Source organism: Phascolarctos cinereus, unplaced genomic scaffold (genome assembly GCF_003287225.1).
Source record: "Phascolarctos cinereus isolate Bilbo 61053 unplaced genomic scaffold, phaCin_HiC Scaffold_2;HRSCAF=192, whole genome shotgun sequence".
NCBI classification, from domain to species: domain Eukaryota; kingdom Metazoa; phylum Chordata; class Mammalia; order Diprotodontia; family Phascolarctidae; genus Phascolarctos; species Phascolarctos cinereus.
In genome coordinates, this window is record NW_027555625.1 from 38,881,853 (window position 1) to 38,890,824 (window position 8,972).

Genomic DNA, 8,972 nt, shown 5'->3' on the forward strand with positions numbered 1-8,972 from the left:
CCTAATTCAAAACTCTACCAACAGGTGTAGCAATGTACCTGTTTTTACCGCAAACCCTTAAACAAAATTAGCCATTTTTTAAAAAATCAGTTTTACCAGTCTGATTGGTGTGAGGTCAAACCTCAGAAATGCATTTCTCAATTAGTAATTTAGAACATTTTTTAATATGGCTAAAAATCCTGGGTTTCTTTCTTTGCAGACTGCCTATTCATATCCTTAGACAATCAATTGGAGAATGGCTCTTATTCTTATAAATTTGACTCAGTTCTCTGGAAAAGAGACTTTTATCAGAGAAACTTGCTATAAAGATTTTTTCCCCAAATATTTGTTTCCCTTTTAATCTTAACTTTGTTGGATTTGTCTGTGCAAAAAATTTTATGTTTTATGTTATCAAAATTATCCTTTTTTTTCCCTTCCTAGATCCTCTATCTTTTGTTTACATAGGAATTCTTCTTCTGTCTACATATCTGATAGGTAATCTCCCCACACACACATTTCTCTAATTTGTTTAGGATGTGATCTTTTATATTTAGGTCACATCCATGTAGATATAAAGTGTGAGGTGTTAATTTAAATCTAATTTCTTCCATACTGATGTCCAATTTTCCCAGCATTTTTTTTTCCAAATAGTAAGAAGTCCTTATCCAAGTAGCTGGACTCATTGTGTTTATCAAACCCTTTCAGGTTTGTTTGCTTCTGAATGTTGTGTACTTAATCTGCTCTAATGAGCCATCTCTTTTTTCACCAGCATAAAACTTGCTTTTGAGAATGACTGTACCGTAGTATAGTTTGAGGTATGGTACTGCCAGTTCCCCTTCATTCCCACTTTTTCTGTTTCTTTCTCTTGAAGGTCTTGATGATTTTTTAACCTCCATATGAATTTCATTATTTTTTTTGTAGTTTTATAAAGCAATCCTTTGGTACTACAGTTGGTATGACGTTGAACAAATAATTTAAGTACTGACATTTTATCATATTGACTCATCTTACCCATTAGCAGTGAATACTTCTGCAATTATTTAGGTCTGTCTTTATTTTTGTGAATAGTGGTTTATAGCTCTTTGTATAGTTCTTGTGTTTATCTTGGTAAGTAAACTCTCAAGTATTTTATACATTCTGTAGTTACTTTAAATGAAATTTCTCTTTTTGTCACTTCCTGCTTAGTTTTATTGGTATTGTATAGAAATGGCTAATCATTTGTATGGATTTATTTTATATTCTGCAAATTTGCTGAAGTTATTGTTTCAATTAATTTTTAGTTCACTCTCTACTGTTCTTAAAAGACACCATCGTATCATTTACAAAAAATGCTTTTTTTTTCCATTTTAGATTTTTTTTTCATTCCTTCTTTACATGCTTATTCCTTCGATTTCTTTTTCTTATCTCATTGCTATAACCAGCATTTTTAGTACTATGTCAAATAGAAATTGGGGCAATGAACATCGTTGTTTCACCCCTGATTTTATTAGAAATTATTCTAGTTAATTTCCATTGCATATTTGTTTTAGATATATACTATTTATCATTTTAAGGAGAGTACCATTCATTCCTATGCTTTCTAGTGTTTTTAAAGGAAATGACTATTATATTTTATCAAAAGATTTTCTGCATCTGTTGATAAGCACCACATGATTATTGTTAGTTATTTATAGTTTTCCTAATATTAAATCAACCCTGCATTCATGGCATAAATTCAACTTGGTCATAGTATATAATCTTGGTGACACATCGTTTTAGCCTTTTTGCTAATATTTTATTACAGATTTTTTCACCAATATTACTTAGGGATATTGATCCCTAATGTTGATTTCTTTTTCTGTCTTGATTCTCCCCAGTTTATGGTTTATCGTAGGATCCATTCTTTTGCTATTTTTGCAAACAATGTATGTAAGAAATTACTTGTTCTTTAAACGTTTTGTAGAATTCACTTGGGAATCCATCTGGTCCTAGGGTTTGTTTGTTTTTTTTTCCTTTAGATGTTCAATAATAGCTTATTCAATTTCTTCTCATTGGATTGTTTGAAATTCTCTATTTCTTGTTTGGTTAACTTGGGTATTTTAAAAAATATTTTTGTAAATCTTCATTGATTTCATTTAAGTTGTTGGGTTTATTGGCATATAATTGGGCAAAATAAGATATCTGTAAAAGCACTCAGCATATAGTGTTTGTTGTTATTGTTCAGTCATTTAGTCACACCCGATTCTCCATGACGCCATCTGGGGTTTTCTTGGCAGAGATGCTGGAGTGGTTTGCCATTTCCTTCTCCAGCTCATTTTACAGATGAGGAAACAAGCAAATGGATTTAAATGACTTGTCCAGAGTCATACAGCTAATACGTGTCTGAGGCCTCATTTGAACTCAGGTCTTCCTGAGTCCAGGCCCAGCACTCTACCTACTGGGCCACGTAGCTGCCCAGCTGGTATGCTACAGGTGGTATATAAATGCTTATTCCCTTTCCTTCCTGCTTTTCCTTTCTTTCACCTCTAAAGTAGTTCCTAATAATCTTTTTTCTTTCTTTATTTCTTGTGAATTTTTAAAATTCTTGATACTGATAATTTAGTTTCTCTTTTTATTCTTTTTCATCAAATTGACTCATGGGTTTTTCCCCCAAATCAACTCCTACTTATTTTTTATTTCAAAGGTTTTTTTGTTTTAAATTTTGTTAATATTTTCCTTAATTTTCAGGATTTCTATTTCAAAGTCTGTGGCTTTTAACTTGCTGTCGTTGTTTTTACTTGTATGCCCAATCTGTTGTTCTGTTCTTTCTCCTGTTTGTTAATGAAAGTATTAATGATATCAGTTTTTTACCCTAAGGACTGCTTTGGCTGCATCCTAAAAATTTTGGTATGTTATATCATTGTTGTCATTCTCTTTAATGAAATTATCACTCATTTCTATAATTTGTTTCTTGCCTCACCAAATTCCTCATTAAATTACTTAATCTTCATTTTATTTTTAATGGGTTTTTTTTCAGTGACCCTTTTTAATTACATTGTGGTCACTAAAAGATGCGTATAATATTTCTGCATTTTCTGCATTAGAGACAACTAGGTGACACAGTGGGTAGAGTGCTAGAGCTGGCATCAGGAAAACCTGAGTTCAAATCCTGCTGTATTACTAGCTAAGTGACCCTTGGTAAGTCACTTAACCTGCCTGCCTCAGTTCCCTGATTTGTAAAATGGAGATAATAATAGTACCTACATCCTAGGGATGAATCATTTTACAAGTGAGAAAACTGAGGTTCAGAGAGGTCATGTGACAGACATACAGTCACACAGTTTGAAGGTCAGTTTGGCTAGTCCAATGAGTGAGGAAAGAGTAATATCGGACACTGACTTGTGATGGGTGAGATGTCTCCTCATAATCATAGTTATATCCTCACATCTCTCACATGAGGTGTATGGGAACTAACACACTGTCTTAGCTGGCTTGCTCATTCTAACCCGATCTACCACTGATAGGTCTAACTTCCCGGAGAAGGACCAGCGCCACATTTACACACAAATTCTCTTGGGGTCCTAGGAGTAACCCTGTATTAGAGAAATACATTCTCCCTACTCACCATTTTAGTCCTTGAGCCCCAACTGGTGCAGTTCCACTTACACAAACAATAATAATAGTAACATTTTCACATCTTAAACATAACCATTTATTTAGCAATGAGGCAAGAAATTTAAAAAAGCCATCACAGGTATTTGTTTATTAAAGCAAATGTAATGACAAAATGCATCACAGTCCACACAACCTAAACCACACTGACTCACCAATGCATTTAGTGTCTATGGGAGAAGGTTTACACACAAGAGAACCCGGCAGAGAAGCATAGTAGGGAGGAAAACACACATACATACACTCAGTATAACAACACCTCTGGACTGTAGGGTTTAATGTCATTGGTCCATTCTACATCTGTAATACACAAAGCCAATTCTCCTCTAACTGCTTGTTTGCTTGTCCTTACTTTTCTCCAGTCAGGTAAATTGTCTTTGCTTGTATACTTGAACCACTATAGCATTTACAAGCTCTTTCAAATGATAATCACCCTTAAAAGGGAATTAAGAAAGTGTTATCTCCTAATTTGGACAGCAGTTCCCTTCAAGTCACAGAGCTTTAAAGCTTCTCACACTGGCTATCTTTTGAGTAATACAGGTCAAATTCATCTACTATAACGCACCAGGATGCTAAGTAAGGCAAATGTGCCTAACCAGGCTGACTCTTTAAGTTATGGATTCTTCACATACAGCTCAGATGACTGTATTCTCTAACTCTCTGCTGTTTCTCCAGCCTTCACTGACCAGATTCTTCGCCTTTCACCCTCAGCCTCTTGTACCCTTCAGGAGGCTTAAATCAGAGCCTCCAGGAGAACCATTTCACTTAAAAGCTAACAGCTCAGAAAATTTTCCCTGTGAAATCCACAGACCATATTCAATCATACCTCACTCTCCAAACAGTTATAAATATATTTTTTAGTTTTATCCTCTCGAGTCTTAAAAGTTATATGAGCCGAAAGACCATAATTACCCATGGCTCCAAAATCTCATCACAGTGCACAATTTCCCTTTTGTATCCTTGAAACTATTTCTTTTTACTCATCCTTTTCCAATTTTTAGTAAATAAAACTTCTTTCTCTGCCCCTCTTAATTATAAAACTATTCATATAAAAGTGAGGCATCAACCTCCATCTTTCACAATTTAAATTTTTATATTTATGTCACGTTTCATTTGACTTCTGGTTCTAAAACATGAGGACAGTTTTCTTTTAAAATCTCTTGAAATATATTGTTTAGGCTCTTTTTTAATCATGGTTTTAATCATAGTCCAATAATTTTAAAATTATATCTCCTTGATCTATTTTCCAGGTCAGTTTTTCCTGTGAGATATTTCACATTCTTCTATTTCATTTTTTTTGACTTTGTTTCTTATTGACTTGTCTTTGATGTTTCATGGCATCATTAACTTCCACTTGACCAATTCTAATTTTTAAGGAATTATTTTCTTCATTGAGGTTTTGTAACCTCTTTTTCCATTTGGCCAATTCTGATTTTTAGGAAGTTTTTTCTTCAGTATTTTTATGGCCTTTTAATTTATTTTTTACCAAATTGTTAATACTCTTTCCATTATTTCTTTCAAAGCTCTAATTTCTTTTCTCAATTTTTTCTCTACCACTCTTATTTTATTTTAATTTCTTTTTTTTTTAAATCTCTTTAGCTCTTCTAAGAATTCTTGTTGGGCTTCTATCAAATCTGCATTTTTCTTTGAGGCTGTGCTTGTACAGCCTTTCATATTGTTGTCTTCTTCTTGTTTGTGTTTTGATCATCCCTGTCAGCAAGGTAGATTTTTATAGTCAGGGTTTGTTTGTTTATTTGCTCATTTTTCCAGCCTATTTCTTGACTTGGAACTGCTAGCAGCAGGTGCAGGACAGGGCACTATTTGGCAACCCTATTGCCCATATTCAGTTCCAGCTGCAGTTCCAGGGCAGAGAAGAGCCCTTTTATTTGCAAGGGAGCAGGGATACTGGTTCCAGGGCAGAAAGAAGTGCTAACATTTGCAGCCGAAAGGGAGCAGGACCCCTACCTGGGTAAGTACCAGAGCACAGACCAGGTGAGCAGTGACCATGCCTCTCCTCATGTGAGACTGCCACGGAGGCACCAAAAACTTACAGACTCCTAGACCTACTTGTGAAAACAGCAGCACCAAAAAATCTGCCCTTCTCCCCCAACCCCTGCTCAGGTACATCAAATATTCCCTGTATCTTCTTCCTCCCATCCTCCCTCTTGGGCACCCTCCCATTCAATTATTTAGTCTCTCTCTCTCTCTCTCTCTCTCTCTCTCTCTCTCTCTCTCTCTCTCTCTCTCTCTCTCTCTCTCTCTCTCTCTCTCTCTCACACACACACACACACACACACACACACACACACACATATTGATTCACCCATGTTGTTGTTGTTCAGTTGTATCCAACTCTTCATGACCCTATTTGGGGTCTTCTTTGCCGAGATATTGTAATGGTTTGCATTTCCTTCTCTGGTTCATTTTACAGATGAGGAACCAAGGAAAACTAGGTTGAGTGACTTGCCCAGGGTCACATACCTAGTAAGTGTCTGAGGCTGGATTTGAACTCAATGAGTTATCTTCTGATTCCAAGGCTGAGTATTCTATCTAGGTGCCCATGATTCACCCATGGGAGTTATAAGATGTAGTCCATATTTTCCCCCAATATCTGTTCCTTCACCCCTTACATGAAAAGGTGGTTCTTCTTATCAAACAAAGCCCTCTTCATGCACCCTTGGTTGCATTCTATCATTTTCTGGAGCAGATTGCCCCTTTAACTATCCCCACTCTCACTAATCTTCAATCTTCCTATTTATTGATTGTTTCCCTGTTGCCTACAAATATGCCCATGTTTTCTCCGTCCTTTACTCAATCCCACAATCCCTGCTGGTTATCACCCTATACCTCCCTCTATTCTGTATATCTTTTATGGCCAAACTTCTTAAGAACATGCTCTGCAGTGCCACCATTTCTTCTCATTCTTCTAAACAGTCTGTGATAGGGTGTCCAACATCATCATTCAACTGAAACCTCTCTTGCAAAGTTACTGGTGTTTCCTTAATTGCCAAACGTAATAACCTTTTCTCAGGTATGCTTCTTAACCTCCATGCAGCCTTTGACACTTTCAGGGGCCCTCTCTTCATTTATACTTCATTCTCTAGGTTTTTGAGACACAGCTTTCTCCAGGTTCTCCTCCTGTTTGATGGTTGTCAGTCTCCTTTCCAAAATCTTCCTCCAAATAACAATGACTTGTGCATATCCCCCAAAGATCTATCCTGGGCCATTCTTCTCTCCATAGACTACTTCACTTGGTGATTGTGATAACAGTTTTTCATTCTCTTTTTATTATTGACTTCAGGGTGGCCATTTTATTTATAAGTAAAATTACATGACCTGTGGAGGCTTTCTTTATAGTGTGGAATTTATCTCCAATAATTTAACCCAAATGATTAACTAGTCAGGAGTAAAAGAATGTCTGGCTCCACTTTATGATAAGCACTACTTGGCTAGCTGTGAATTCCAGGGTAACTCCTCTTAACTGTTTGCTGATCAATTTACAACTTGACCTGATATAATTTTACCCCTTCTGCTTCTTTGACTTGTAAACCTCCTTCCTCTCCACTGGCCTGCTATAAATTTTACAAGTTTATCTTTGAAATGTAAATCTTTCCCTGTCCCTTTTGGCAGCTATAAAATTCCAGTGTATCTTTTTTTTTTCTTTCTGATGAATCTAGAGACTATGCAAGTGTTATGAAAACTAGTGTTCAGTGGGGATTTTTTGGTACCATGAGTTTAACCTCCAAGAACATAATAAATGAGCTACTAAAATGTCTCTGCATGTTGATAAGTATGATTGGCAGTATACCTATCAATGAATCCTTGAATATTTCCCTACCATAATCTCATCAACTCCCATAGGTTCAATTATCATCTCTGTGGATGATTACCAGATATATGTGTATGTATTTGGTGTGTGTACATATATTTCTTCAACCCTAGTCTCTCTCTAGCTTGTCCTGCACCACTGCCTTTTAGACATTTTGATTTGAATGTCCTATGGGAATCTCCAACTTAACTTGTCAAAATCAGAATACATTATCTGCCCCTGTCCCCACCAATTTATCCCTCTTCCCAATTTTCCTATGACCATCAATGTCACCACCATCTTCAGTCACACAAGCCTGCAGCTTCCCAGTTATTTTCAACTCTTCACTCCCATTTCATCTCAATTCATTGTTAAATCTTGTAATTTCTACCTTCACATTCCACGCCTTCTTTCTGTTCATGTAACCGCCACCCTAGTACAGACCCTCGTTTCTTGCCCATACTACTGCAAATTTTCTAATAAGCCTCCTTGCCTGAAGTGTCTGGCTACATCAATGCATTCTCCAATCAACCATCAAAGTGATTCTCTTAAAGTATAGGTGATGCCCTTCTCAATAAATTCCAGTGGCTCTCTATTATTTCCAGGACCAAATACAAAGTGCTATTTTGTCATTTAGTCTTTCACATGGTTCCTTCCTATTACCTCTTCAATCCTCTTACTCTTTCAGTGTCTGCTTCCCTCCATGAATTCCGTGTTCCAGCTGCACCAGCCTAGCTGTCGTTCTTCTCAAACTACACTTTATTTTCTGTGGTTTCCACCTTTCCCTGGCTGTCCCCCACACTGGGAATGTTCCCCCTCCTCCCCTTTACGTTTTGGCTTCTCTGCCCTCCTTCAGGACTCAGATGGAATCTCACCTTCCAGAAGAGGCCATTCCGGTTGGCTCCCTTCACTTCCCACCCCCCTCCTACCCCCAGTGTCACCAGCCATCAAATAGTGCACCAAACGGGAGGGCATGAAATAATGAAAGACGAGGGCCAGGCGGATCAGTATAGACTGACTCAGTTTATTCATCTGAGGGTACAGGATATATAGAAAAAAATCTAGCCTAACTTCACAAAGTCCTCCCCGTAAGACACTCCCCAAAACATCTGCTGAGGACGTGACAACATACATTTCCTCGTTACCAGGGTTCCCAGATTGGGTTGTATTTTCCAAGGTTTTCCCAGGTGCCTTGGTGCCACCTGCATACAGGAGTGAATGTGTAAATCTAAGGTTCAAAGAGTGAAAAGGCATGTCTCAGGAACCTCCCCTGCAGGGGGAGAGGTGGAAAGCCCTGCTTCCTAAATGATTGAGCCCTGTGGGTTAAGACTAGGCAAGAGTCAAACTCTGTCTTGGATCTTAAACCCAGATTGGACTTTTTAAAGCCAGCCCTCAACACCCCAGTACTAGTGCTCTCCTACAGAGATCACCCTCCGTATATATCCACAGGTATCAAGTTGAATGTTATCTCCCCCACTAGATTGTGAGCTCCTTCAGGGCAGGGATTTTTCTTCTTTGTACCCTTCATTTAGCCTTAACAGTTTCTGGCACACAG